The following is a 14,782-nucleotide window of genomic DNA, read 5'->3' on the forward strand; positions in this document are numbered from 1 at the left end:
GCTTTTTCTCTGTAAACTTGCATTTTGATTAAATAAATGAAAACCAAAGAAAGTGAGAACAAAGGGATAAACCAAACCCGAAATTTTTTATGCATGAAGATATATATGTTTTCAGTTCCAAAACAAGTGATATTTCGGGGGGGCCATAAGCGGTAAGTGATTTTGGAAGGGCTCCGCTCGAGCCCATAGACTGGTTGCCATGTGGCCAGGCATCGGAGAGAGAAAACCACCTTTTTCAGGTGGTTAACCCTAGTACACATGAGTCACCCGAAATGAACCTCAATCGTTGGATCTAGATCTCTCAAATCAATGGTGGAGATGCGAAAAGAAATATAAAGGTGGACCCGATGGGAGTTATAAGGAAAAATCTATAATATTTCAAATCCAATAAATGGCAGCTTGGCGGATTTTCACATTTTTACGTGTATTTCTCTATGTAAACAGAGAACGACCATTTTTTGGATTTCAATGGCCCAATGGTCCCTTCCATTGCAGAACAGGTGGCCAGCTTCCCTGAAGATGTTATGCATGATTGCTAACACTTAGAAGGTGTTTAGGGTGGACAGAGGTTAGGAGCGAGAGAGCTTAAGAAGGGGAAACGAACAGACATCATCGATTGGATTCAAAGCCACAGAATGACATGGACGGAGACAGGAAATACCGAGACAAAGAGAAGATAGAGACAGAAAGTGATAGAAAGAGTTTGTGTACTGAGAGAGGCTTGAGGGGTTCAAGCAAATCTTCTACTGTTGTATCGGTTGTGTTGAAACTTAATTTGAGCTCACACTTTGTAAAACGTTACTCTTGACAACATAATAGAGAGGTCACCATTGAAGGCTGGACCAGGAGATGTATCCCAAGAGTTTTGGGTGAACTCCAGATTAAACTCGTTGTGTTATGTGTGTTGTCTATTATGTTTCTTTAACTACTTCATTGTCAATGTTATCTGCAATCTTATCAATCCATTTCACTAAGTAATGTAGAAAAATCCATGCGCCTGAGTCTATAATACATTAATAATTGTCTAATATCTCATTATCAGATCATTTAATCCCACTCAAAATTTCTTTTAATCCTTGTCCTACCTGCAAACAAAAAGCCTACTCTTGTAAGGAAAAATGGTCTTTCATTTGTTGTTTTACTTTCAAAGGATGCTTGTTGTTAGTATCATAATTGTGGTGGTTGGGATTAATTTTCCAACATTGCCCCTTAATCACAACTACCACTATTAACAATTCCCAAACAGTCTCTTAGATAGACAAAATTTTCATGAGCCAGTGGCTTTGGGAAGATAACTGTAAATAGTTCCTGCAACCTGTAATGCTACAACACAGTTTCACCATTGTTAATCAATTCTCTAATAAAATAATATTTATGTTGGCTTAGTGTGGCTTGACCCAGGTTCAGAATTAATTTAGCCTAGCAAATCCTAGTACTACTGGCCCTTTTTGCAACAGTCTGTGGAGCACGGACTGAGGTCTCACCCGAAGTAATATGGGAGGGTGATAGAACCAGGTTTCTGCACCCTAGGGAAGTCTGATAGGAGGTGATTGGTATGGGGTATAAACTTTTCGCTTATTGTGTTATGCACATCAATGGGCACCCTGTGCCTTGCGATACTATCTTTACGCAGTTCTAGCCGCAGCGCGACCCATGTTATTTACCCAACTCTTCCTTAATTAGGCTCTGTTAGCTGATTACTTAGGTTATTTTCATATATAAGCATTCATACAAGTATTTATCAATTGCATGCAGTAAGTAAATAGAGTAAAAGTAATGCATAACATCAAAATACAGATTCAAGAATAGATGCACAGAGTAAACTTCTCTTTAATAACTTTCAATCCCAAGTACAGACCCAACTCCGCCATCCACACTTAGTTGCAGGGGTATGTGCACTCAGCTACGGACTCTACTAGCCCTCTCCGCACTCAGCAGCAGAGCCTCTTCCTACTACTATGACCCAGTACACTTCAGATTCAACTGTAGCCTCAAACCATGCCTCCGTTATTCTATCTCTACTTCCTTTTCTTTACACTTAGAGCCTCGCTCTATTTATACAATCCCATGGTTCACGGACCATTTGCAGGCTGACACAAATTTACGTTAAATTACAATATTTTATGACGTATAGGCCTATGACTCGTCCTAGACTTCGCGCTCCATGCCCACAATTCATAGCGTCTTACAATATAATTGACCAAAACTTGGGCTTTGAGTCGCAAAAACATGTTTTGGGGTATCCCATGCCCAACAGGCCCCCAACACAATCATCGTGACTTTCCATGAGTCACTCTGCTAGTGCAACGATATTTGCATGGAGTCCCTCCAACCGTTCGTTCGCTTCCCCGACGGTCACGGTGCACTGCGCTGTAGTCCGTTGGATCTACTCCATTCCTGCTTTTGAATCATCCACGTTTGACTCGTGTCTCTTCTTTGGTACTGACTTCTGGTGCTTGTGTTTATAGTCCCGCACCCTTGTCTCGCTCCTTGGGCCTTGAAGACTGTGCTTCGACTGATTAGTTAGAGAGATCACCCACCCGTGTAGGGTTTCAAGCGGTTGTCCTTGACCTTGCCTGGGAAGGGTTCTCCATTGAGTTTCACTAGCTGGACCACGCCTCTGTCGGTGACCACTTTTACCACATATGGTGCAACTAGTGCATTCTGAATTTTCCCAGAAATTTTTGAAACTTTCTGTCATATAGTAGCACTAAATCATTTACCTTGAAGGTGCACAATTTGATATGTTGGTCATGCCAGGCTTTTTCATGCTTCTTTTGTACATGCTGGTTAAATCTAGCCAGAAATCATTGTTCCTCGAGTTCTTCTAATTGTGCGAGCCTTTCTTCTAGAGCTTCGCGGTCCATCATGCCTATGAGCATTGCTATTCAGAGACTAGGTACGATGTATTCCATCAGCCTGACTGCTTCCGTACCATAGACCAACCGGAATGGTGTCTATCCCGTCAATTTCTTGCACATTGTCCTGTATGCCCATAACATAGTGGGTACGTGTAGGTCCCAATTGTTCCATTGTGCATTACATACTTTGGTCAGTGCAATCTCTAGTATTTTATTGAATGCTTCTACTGTTCCATTTACCTTGTGGGTGATACGATGTACCTTTTTGGTGATAAACCTTGAACTCGTCTATGAGCGTGTTGATGGTTTCGTTCAAGAAATATGTTTCATGATCTCTCATTAATATTTTCGGACAACCAAATCATGTCAACACGTTTTCTAACAAAAAAATTGCAGTCGTAGTGACCGTGCAGTCTTTGGCCGGTTGTGCTTCTTCCCATCTTGTGAGGTACTCCGTCCTGGTGATGATGTAGCATGCACCCTTATTTCCCTGATGTTTTATTGGGCCCACAAAGTCGATTGCCCATTTCTAAAATGGTCGTATTGTCATTTGGGGATTTAGTGGCATCTCGTCCCTGCATGATTGTTTTCTCGTATTATAACATATATTGTAGGCCTTACAATGCACTTTCGAATCCTGGTGCAGGGTTGACCACCATAGCCCTGCGCAAAGATTCTTTTGCGCAGTCATGTATCCTACATAGTGTCCTCCTAGAGCGGCCCCATGTGCTTCCTCGAGGATCTTATCTCGTTCAAATTTAGGTACGTACCTTCACAATATCTCATCATTGCCCATCTTGTATAGGTGCCCCACGGTGATAGAAAAGTCCACCGCGCACACCACCAATTCCTTCTTCTGTTGGATTGAGTACTCCTTTGGCATAGTTTCTATTGTTAGAAATTGGATTATATCTTCGAAGTGCCCATCCGTGACACGTACTGCAAAGAGTTGTGCATCAGGTAGTCCCTCCTCCAAACTTGTTGGTTCCTCGCCCGTCTCAATTCGTGACAAGTGGTCTGGTCTTGCATTTAAGCATCGAGGCTTGACTATGACCTCAAAGTCATATTCTTGAAATAGTAACAACCATCTAATAATGTGCCCCCCCAACACAGGCTTGTTCACCAGGTATTTTAACGTGGAATGATCGGTATACATCTTGAAATGTCCGCCAAGTAAATAGTGTCGGTATTTTTGGAGCGCGTACAACATTGCCAGCCCTTCACGCTCGATAGTAGAATAGTTCTTTTTCAAATTTGGACAATATCTGACTCGCGAACGCGATCAAGTGACCCATGCCTTCCGCACCTTCTTGCGTGAGTACAGCTCCGAACACAATACACGACGCATCAACATGTACATGAAACTCCACGTGCTATTTTAGGAAGACCAGGATGGGAGCAGATGCTAGTTTCTCCTTGAGGACATCCAAACCTTTCATGCAATCATCATTCCAACAATATGCAACATCCTTCTTCAATAGTTTTTCCATCGGCACTGTCATTTGGGCATAGCGCTTGATAAACTTCCTATAGTATCCAGTGTGCCCCAAAGTAGTGCATAATTGTTTGACACTGCGCAATGCTTCCAGATTCAGAATAACAACAATCTTTGCAGGGTCCACCATCAGGCCTTGTTTGTAGAACACATGGCCCAACAACTTTCCAAAGGGAATGAGGAAGGTGCACTTTTTAAGGTTTAGTGCAATCTGGTGTCAGCGGCAAGTATCCAGCAACAAACGTAAGTTTGCTAAATAGTGTTTAACTAATCCAAAGATAGTCCAATCATCCAGATATACCTCCAAGAACTTGTGGATGTATTCTTTGAGCGGTGACACCACTATGTGCGAAAATATTGATGGCACATTCTTTAGTCCAAAGGGCATAATGGTGTACTAAAAGGAGCCCCATTCTATTGTGAAGGTTTTTTTGCTACTATCTTCTGGTGCGATCTTGATCTAATGGTACCCCAAGAAGCCATCGTGAATGAGTAGGCTTCCTGACCGCCACCATTCTCCAATACTTCATCTGTGAATGGTGTCGGGAATGGATCATGAACACAGGCATCGTGAAGCTTCTTGAGGTCCACACATATTGTTATTTCGCCTTTCTATTTTTTCTCCTACACTACCATAGGACTCAACCAATCAGATTCTTCCACTGGTTCAATAATTCTGGCTACGAGCATTTTGTCTAATTTGTCGTGGACCTTTTCTTTATACTTTGGGTTCAAGCGGTAAGGCCGCTACTTAACTGGCTTCGCATCCAGTTTCAGGGTGATCTTCATCATCCCTAAGTCACCAATGATCCCTTTTAAGTCCGTGATTTTGGTCAGGAAAAAGTCTTCGTATTTGCGGAGTAACTCATCGACCTTATCTACCATAGCATCGTCCTAATAATCCCCAAGCGTCACATATTTCGGCTCCGCTTCTGTCCCAATGTTTACCAGATTCGTTTTTAGTAGTGTGGTGATGTTGGGATCCTCAATTAATGGTCCTTGAACCTCACGACAGCCTTCAGTTTCTGGGATATTAATATTTTGGGGGTCGTCATCATCCTCCTCCACCTGCACATTATAACATTTTAGGTTGCTGCTTAATTGGGTTATCCATACTGGTTGAAGAATTTCCAATGGCTCCTGTGGTATTTTGAAGATGGCGGCTTTTACTGCTTGCAGCACATCATAAACCATTTTCGACCACCAATCTTCAAATGTGAATGTTAACAAAAATTTCTTGCACAAGACATCCCATTTGCCCGTACCATGTTGGACTTCTATCTTAGTATACCAGTTCATGGGTATGACATCTAGGGTATGGTAGAATAAGTGTACCCATTCAGGCTGTGGTTCTTCCCCATAGACCTTGGTCCATTTCATGAGGTGCATGCATGGGTAATCTCTTCCATCGTAGTTTTCTTCTAACCGTAGTTGCGGTTTCCCAAATCATAGGCGCATCATCCTTCTGCATCCGCGCCAGTCCTCAAAATTTCCTTGATGTGTACCCCACCATCGTGCGGGTGTTACACATAGTACCGACTTTAACGCATCAAACCGCTACTGTTCTGCTATTGCACTTATAAATTTGCTCAAGAATTCATCCACTATCGTCAATCCATCATATGTTGCTAACTTTCCTGCCTTTGTTTTCACGCAACGTAGTGATCTAACAATCATATTGCAATTTAGCATCGTCACTTCATGCAACGAATTTTGGCATCACTCTACTTCTTTGTCTGAATCCGAAGTGCAGGAGCTTTCATGCTCCCACGAGGTCCTCCCATTTGCAGTCGGATTCAGCCAATCCTGGTCTCACACAGTTATGTTGTAAATAAAATCAAGATCATTGTCACTATCATCGTCACACACTGGTTATGTGTAGCGCGCTCCTTTGGCTGGGTCCAGTGGGACTACTACATGTAGTGACTTTTTCTAAAAGATAATTTTGTGCTTCTTCAGGTTGATGACTCCATTCATATCAGTGGCCCAGTCTGTTCCTAATAGCGCAGGATAGGGATTGATGGCATTGACAATCTCTATTACTTCAAAATCTACCTATGCGCTCGCGCCTTCAATTTTAACTGTTACTCCATGCAACCTCCCCATGGGAAAAATCTTCTGTTGGTTCACCCTTTGTAAGTGAATAGGGGACCATTGTAATGCGGGCCTGCCCATGCATTCCCATGTTTTCTTCAGTAATTCATTTGTGTCTGAACCTAGATCTAGGATTATGTGATCCATTTCATATTCACTAATCTATGTAGTCAACTGCATTTCCCTTCCAGTACGCAATACATGCTTCCCCAATTTCCAAACGACGTGTCGTTCTCTTGACCCCGCAGACCTGGTGATCACCTCCTGGAGTCCTTTAACTGCCTTGCTGTCACGCAATAGTTTCATGCGTGTCTCTAGAGAGGTAGTGAGCATTGAAGGATCCCTTCCTAGCTCTAGTTGATCCTTACTACCTGAAGTGGAGGCCTAGATGAAGCTCTTCTTAGCTTCCATGAATGTCTCCTTTGAGCATTCTAAGTCAAACTTGGGTTCCTTTGCAGGTGCCCTGCACACCCATGTACTTTCCTTTGGCTGCTTCCCTGTATCCTCTACCATGGTTGTACCGCTTCTAAACATCATGTTTATGTTCGGGTCCTCTTCGCGTTGCTCAGACCTCATCATTTGTATATTTTAAGTGAGGGGAGGCTTGAATACCCCATTTTCGCACATCCTTGTGATCAACGTAGGACAATCTATTGTTTCATGATAAAGATGATCATAATATGAACAGTATATCCTCATTGACTTAATACAATCGCGGGCATAATGCCTTGGTCCTACACAATTGTAACAAATAAATTGTCTGTGGCCCCTTCCATGTCCCATTCCACCTTGTCCTCGACCTCGCCCCTAAAATTCAGTGCACGCCATCCCCACATCTTGGTTGAGGGCTCACGTTTGTGTCTGCATCCTATAGGCAAGGGTCTGATCCATCATTATCTCATAATTGCGGCAAGTGCACTCATCGTGGCCTACCGACCTACAGAAATTACAAAATAGTTGCTGGGGTGTTTGCGTATATTTCTGAAAACAAATGAAAAATATCTGTCATGTGTTTCCCTCCTATACGATAGATCGTGCACCACACAACGGGTGCCAGAATTTGCCTTGCCTATGCCTCCAGTCTCAATGGCTTTGGCCCTCCTTCTGCCAAGTTGTTCGCGAACACTTGACAGTGATCCTTGTCATGGCCCCGGCCTTTGCATTTTATGCACCATACTTCCTCGCACGCATCTGGCCCTGCTGCCCTATCCTACTTCAAACTTTGCATTTCTAAACACAGATTCTGTAGTTGCGTGTGGAATTTTTGAACTCCCAACCTAGGGTCTTGTATCGAGGTCTCGTGTAACCTCATTGCCATTTCCAATGCTTCGTCCTGGGTAGAAAGCTTCTGTTGTGATAGCACCATCCTCAAGTGTGGTGTTAGATATGTTACAAAGCATGCGCGATGCTGTCCATCTGTCAATGTCATATTGGCTTTGTGGATCGTACTCTTCAACCATTGATCCAGATCCCACGGAGTCTCACTCGAGAGCATCGTGATTTCTTTAAACTCGATGATTGATTATGTTTCTAACTATGTCCTGCTAAATTCCCTATTCAACATGTTTTGGATCTCTGATATCCTTGCATTTGGGTGGTCATTAGATTACTTGATATACCATGTTAATGCACAATCCTGCAACGTGCTCACCAATGTAGCCTTCTTAATATTATCGTCTGTGACACCTTGTTCTTCCCATATTTCTCTTACCACGAACTAGAATTGGTCTGAATCTTCATTCCCTACTCCTCTGAATAGTGGTAATTTGATCGCACTTGCCATACTTAACTGTGGAGGTGGTGGAGGTGGAGTGGGTGGAGATGGAGGTGAGGGAGGTGAAGTGGGAGGTAGTGTGGGTGGAGGTGGTAACCACAGAATGCGATGCCTTATTAAACTGACCATGCTTCTCAGAGATACCTTAGTGATCTCTTCCTCACTCCCTCGTGAGGGTGTAATTAAGGGACTGTTTTCCAATTCTTCACTACTCTTGTAGATCTTTGCGCTCCGCGTAGTCCCAAACATTAATGTATTTACATGACCGTTTTTCACACAATAGCATCTTAATCCAAGTATTCCAAGATTTAATATACTTACCTCATGGTCCTTTGAGAAACCATCATTCTGCCTTGTTGTACCTCACGGTATTGTCTACCGCAAACTCAGTGATAAATCCCCCTATTATCCAGTCGAGCAAATGGTCCACAACTCACACAGTCTTATCTTCTCATGCTTCTTGTCTGCGCACTCATTCCAGAGTCCACACTATCGGTTTGTCAACCCTACACCTTCCCCGACTGTCAGCTAACTTTGTAATCCACTCATACAGCACAGAAGGAAAGGTTGCAAAGAAAATCTCATGGATCTCCATATAAACGTAGTGCTCCAACCAATTTTCCTTAGATACTTGCGGAGTTCTGTTTTCCTGTGTCACGAACTCATGAATATTCTTGTCCAACCAATCTTCAATTTCCTTCTTTTTTGGGTTCGAGTGGCACAAAATCAGACATCCCTTATGCAGATCCTAGTCCCAGCAACATAACCATTTTTTGGCTTAGTGGGGCTTGACCCAGGTTTAGAATTGTTTTACCAAGAAAATCCTGATACTACTGTCCCTTTCGGCAATAGTCCGTGGAGCGCGAACTGAGGTATCACCCAAAGTAGTATGGGAGGGTGCTAGAACCAGGTTTCTGCACCCTCGGGATGTTTGATAGGAGGTGATTAGTACGGGTTCCAACCTTTGCACTTATTGTGCTACACACGTCAACGGGCACCCTGCGCCAGATGATATTGTCTTCATGCAGTTCTAGCCGTAGTGCGACCCATGTTATTTACCCAAGTCTTCCTTAATTAGGCTCTGTTAGCTGATTACTTAGATTATTTTCATATATAAGCATTCATACAAGTATTTATCAATTTCACGCAGTAAATAAACACAGTAAAAGTAATGCATAACATCAAAATACGGATTCAAGAATAGATGCACAAAGTAAACTTTTATTTATTAACTTTCAATCCTAAATACAGACCTGACTCCGCCCTATGCACTCAGTTACAGGAGTCCGCGCACTCAGTTGCAGACTCTACTAGGCCTCTGCGCACTTAGCTACAGAGCCTCTTCCTACTACTATGACCCAGTACACTTCAGATTCAACTCTAGCCTCGAACCATGCCTTCGCTATTCTATCTCTCCTTCCTTTTATTTACACTTAGAGCCTCTCTCTATTTATAAAATCTGACACAACTTTACGTTAAATTACAATATTTTAGGGCAGACAGCCCTATGAATCTTCCTAGACTTTGCACTCCGCACCCATAATTCGTGGAGTCTTGCAATATAATTGACCAAAACTTGGGTTTTGAGTCCCAAAAACATGCTGCGGGGGAACCCATGCCCAAAAATTTAGTTTGATTTACTTTCTCCTCTTGTGAAAATAAGAATTATTTGATAGTGAAAATGCAAGATTATTGTCACAAAAAATAGTTATTGCTACTTCTTTACCATGGACTAAATCTCATTGTAACACACTCCTCCCATATCCACCTAAGTAACCATGCCCTCTAGGGTAAACATGAGATGATAGGATACTATAATCAAATTCAAGCTCCTATGTGACCTTAAGGAAGTGGAATTGATGGAACATCACACACAGTGATCCAACATCATTAGCAGAACCCTCAGGAGACATGTCAACCACTCAGACAACTTGTCCCTGGGTCCCAATATTATTCTGGATCTCTTAGGCCATAGACACTCTCATGCTATGGGAAAGGGAGCGATCAACAACCTAAATTCGATCTCACATGCTTGCTTGCAAGTGACAAAAGACCAAATTTGCCAGTTCTCTGCCAACGACCCTGTGATTAAAACCACTTTTTTAGGCCGAGAGCCCATGCCACTGCCCATAATGGAGTGATACCGTAGAATGAGCTAAAATAAAGGGAAAGAATGATGGAAATACAATAAAATGAACAAGACCATAACTAGACCCCTACTAGCCATGAAAAACATTTTGTGAAACACATGATCAACATGTAACCTACAACTATAAACAACAGAACTAAGTGTAGGGATATCACACTTATTCGAGAATTGTTGTGAACCATTTTTCCCTCATGCAAATTGCTGCATTATCCTCTATTAAGTCAAAAAAACATTAGCCATTCATATACACGTAAAAATATTAGTTAGAGCCATACACAGTTATTTTCATAAGATATACGTATAACAAACACAATAGGAACAAAAATACCATAAACATATCAGCCATAAAAATCCACATATTCATCAATACATTTACACATGAAAATCAAAGGAATGAATTTCTCATTAATGAATGCAATGAATGAACCAGAGATGGGACTCTCTTCATCCAATCACCCCCATGCCATATTTCGAGCATGAATATGGGATTCATATAACACGTCAAAAACACCAATCAACATGGGTGCCACCGGATTTCACTGCATACACCGTGAGGAATTTGAGTTCCTCGTAGTCTCTTAGGCTTTACCTTGCTTCCACAGTCCATTCGAGGGATCACTAGGCCCTACACCGAGACATGCTCTCCATTTTTTACCGTTCATCCCATCCTAGGTGTAACAGAGAGAAAAGCCACCTCTTGGATTTACCGTATATCCCACCATTCACGGGAAAGGATTCCTAGGCCCATTGAGGCACACAATCTGACTTTACCGCAACCCACCATCTAGTTCAAGGGTTACTAGTCCAGTGGCTTCGTGATCCTTAGTGCATTTAGGGGACCACTCAGACCATGTGTTTGCCGATTCGGAGATCCACCCGACTCTACTTTGAATCCAATCCATTCATGTCACATAAAATGAATGAGAGGCCCCATCTCATCAAATTTATCAGGAAATGGCAAGGCTAGGCTGAAAATATTGTGACACTTGGAAAAACTCATGCCATGGTAGATAAGAAACACATGCAATCCCAATCATGCTAAATCTAGCAAGGAAAATACACATGCAAGTCGATACTTGCAATGAATATTGTTTAGCTTCTTGATCTTATCTTTCCCTATTTGATCTTTTCTTCCTCTTTCTTTCTTTTCCTTTTTTGGTCCAATGCCAAAGTTATCCAAGAAACCCTAAGTGTCCAATTTATGAGAGAGAGAGAGAGGACAATGAGAGGGATCCAAAACTCAACTGAAAGAAGGTTACCAACTGATGCTCAGAAACCTTTTTATGAATGAGGCCTCTATTTTCTTCATTTTCCATTATTTTCCTTCATTTTCCTCCTCACATGCAACTTGTGAGCTTTCATATTCTTTTTCTCCTAATTTCCATTATTTTCATAAATAATTGTGCCAAAAATGCCAATTTTCCTTTCCAAAGCCGTAGCCATTGCCTTTGCGAATTTCATTAGCCATAAACAACCAAATGAACACCCGCTAAGATGCCCTTCCCAACATTCAACTTGGAAAAAGTCTCCCATCAATCGTGGTTATTGTTTTTAACTTTTATTACATGGAATTTTCACTAGGTCTGTTACACCCTCAACATTCTTCTCATCCAAATTGTTTGGCATGCTGCTGCTGTTGCAGAGACATATTCAGCTTCTGAGGGATACAATGATACTATCGGCTGCTTCTTGGAGACCCATGAAATGGCTCTCGAACATAAATGAAAAACATATCTTGACATGCTCTTTATATTATCAACACTTCGTTCCAAGTCACAGTCAGTGTAATCAACCACTCTAAATCATTTGTTGTGGTGTGAAAAATACCATACTTGTTTTTCGCATTGACATAGCTTAAAATATTTTTTGCTTCTTGCCAATGTTTCTCCTTGGGTGTCTCTATGAACCTTGACACCAGTCCTATTGCATACATTATATCCGAACTACTTGTCGTTAAATGAATCAAGATGCCCACCATACTTTTGTATAATGTCAAATTGACATTGTTGTTGCAATCTTCTTTGCTCAATTTCAACTCCATGACAGTTGGAGTCGGTGCAAGATTTTTGTTCTGCTTATTAAATGTCTCCAAAATCACTGCTACATACCTTGCGTGGGAAATAAAAATACCATTTGTTTTTTTCTTCACTAATATGCCCAAAAAATACATTAACAACCCCAAGTCAGTGATTTCAAACTCACGTTTCATGACTTCTTTGAAATCAGGAATGAGGAAATCATCATTCCCTGTAAAAATCAAATCATTTACATATAAAGCAATAATAAGAAGCTTACCATCACTCTCTTTGATGTAGAGAGTTGGTTCTCCATCACATTTTTGAAATCCATTGTCCATCAATTAAGTGTTTATTTTGATATACCATGCACGTAGTGCTTGCTTCAGCCCATAAAGAGCTTTCCTCAGCCTATACACATTGTCTTCTCGTCCTTCTACCTCGCAGCCAGATGGTTGCGCAACATATACTTCCTCTTTCAAAACTCCATTCAAGGACATCGATTTTACATTCATTTCATACACTTACCACTTATGTTTTGTGACAATTGACAACAATATAAGAATTGTCTCCATCCTTGCAACACACGCAAATGTCTCAACATAATTTCTTCCATTTTGTTGCTTGTATCCTTTGACAACTAGCCTTGCTTTATGGCTTTAAATATTTCATTCAATGTTTCTCTTGGTATTATAGACCCACTTCACTCCAATAGCTTCTTTTCCTTGCGGAGGTTCCACTAACCCCCATGTATTATTATTTTCTATTGCTTCTATTTCTTCATCCATTTCTATGATCCATTTTTTGTCTTCGACCGCACCCTAAAAATGGATTGGGTCATCTACATGAAAAAAAAATGAAACTAAGGAATTCAGATTTGCACTACTATCAACATCACTTTCTCATAAATTTCACTTAAATTTATGAAATTTTGTCTTCTTATGCTTGCAGAAGATGGACTTACCATGTCACTTGATGTTGTGCTAGAGGTAAATGGCATTTCTAGTCTTTGCGGTGTGCTTGGAGTAGTACTTTCTTGACTGTGTCACACTGTCCTATTATTTGTTGATGGTGTCACTTAGTGACTACTTTGTTGAGGAATTACTTGTTGTGGTCAATTCCAATTTTTCTTCATGTGGTATACATGTTTTCACATTGATTGTCTTCTTGAAACTTCCATCCCATGCTTCCTCTTCTATGAACTACAAATATTTGATGATTATGACATTATTTAATGCAATGTATAGCTTTTATGCTTTGGATTCATAACTATATCCAATAAATAAGAATTTCTCCCCCTTGTTGTCCAACTTCTTAGATAATCCGGGACATGTGCATAAGAAACACATCTGAACACTCTCATGTGAGTGAAACTATTCTTTCTTCCACTCCATGCCTCTTCAGGAACCATATTGTTGACACTTTTGGTTGGAAACCTATTAATGATATATGATACGCAAACAAAAACTTTACCCCAGTAGTCATTTGGAAAAAATTTCTCCTTCAACATACTCCTTTCGATTTCCATAATAGTCCTATTCATCCTTTCTGCAACACCATTTTGCTAAGGTGTATACCTTGTTGTAAATTTCTTGTGAATTCCATGCTTCCTGAAAAAATGAAGGAAGTCATTTGGGATGTATTCACCAACTTTGTTAGTCCTCAAAAATTCAATGTAGTGTCCACCTTTTTTTCAACAAGAGCTTTGTATTGGTGGAAGCGTTCAAACACTTCACTTTTCTTCCTTAAGAAGTAGACCCATGTCTTCCTTCTAAAATCATCTATGAAAGTCGAAAAATAATAGCTGCCACCAATTGATGGTGTCTGCATTGGTCCACATAAGTTTGAATGGACAATATCCAATGGTCTTTTTTCCCTTATTGAATTTCATGCTAGGAATATATCTCTATGTTCTTTGCCTAAGATGCATCGTTCACATAGTTTGGTCGATTTTTCGATGAATGGAAATCCTTTCACTATGTTTTTCCTATTGAGAAAATTCAAACCTCCAAAATTAAGATGACCAAATCTGAAATGCCATAATCAATTTTCATCTTTGACCTTTGCAAGTTTACTTGTGTGACAACTGCAACTTCTCTTTCATCGTCTTATGAATTCAGTAACATTTCTGCTTGCACACCTTCTTCCTTCAAATCTAGTTTTATCTTTAGGGGAAACATTCTATTGCTTGTCATATGAACTTTTGCAATCAACTGTTTGCTTCGAGATTTATCCAAAATTGTGCACTCTCTATTATTGAAAATGACAATGTAGCCATTTTCCATGAGTTGTCCAATGCTTATGAGGTTATGATTTATACGAGGGACAAAATAAATATCTGAAATGTACTTCTTCTCCCCTTCTTAGTTAGAATGTTGATTCTTCCTTTTCCCA

The sequence above is a fragment of the Pinus tabuliformis genome, chromosome 6, assembly GCF_031772625.1.
Source record: "Pinus tabuliformis cultivar Carrire ecotype Pingquan chromosome 6, CPIR1, whole genome shotgun sequence".
Classification (NCBI taxonomy): domain Eukaryota; kingdom Viridiplantae; phylum Streptophyta; class Pinopsida; order Pinales; family Pinaceae; genus Pinus; species Pinus tabuliformis.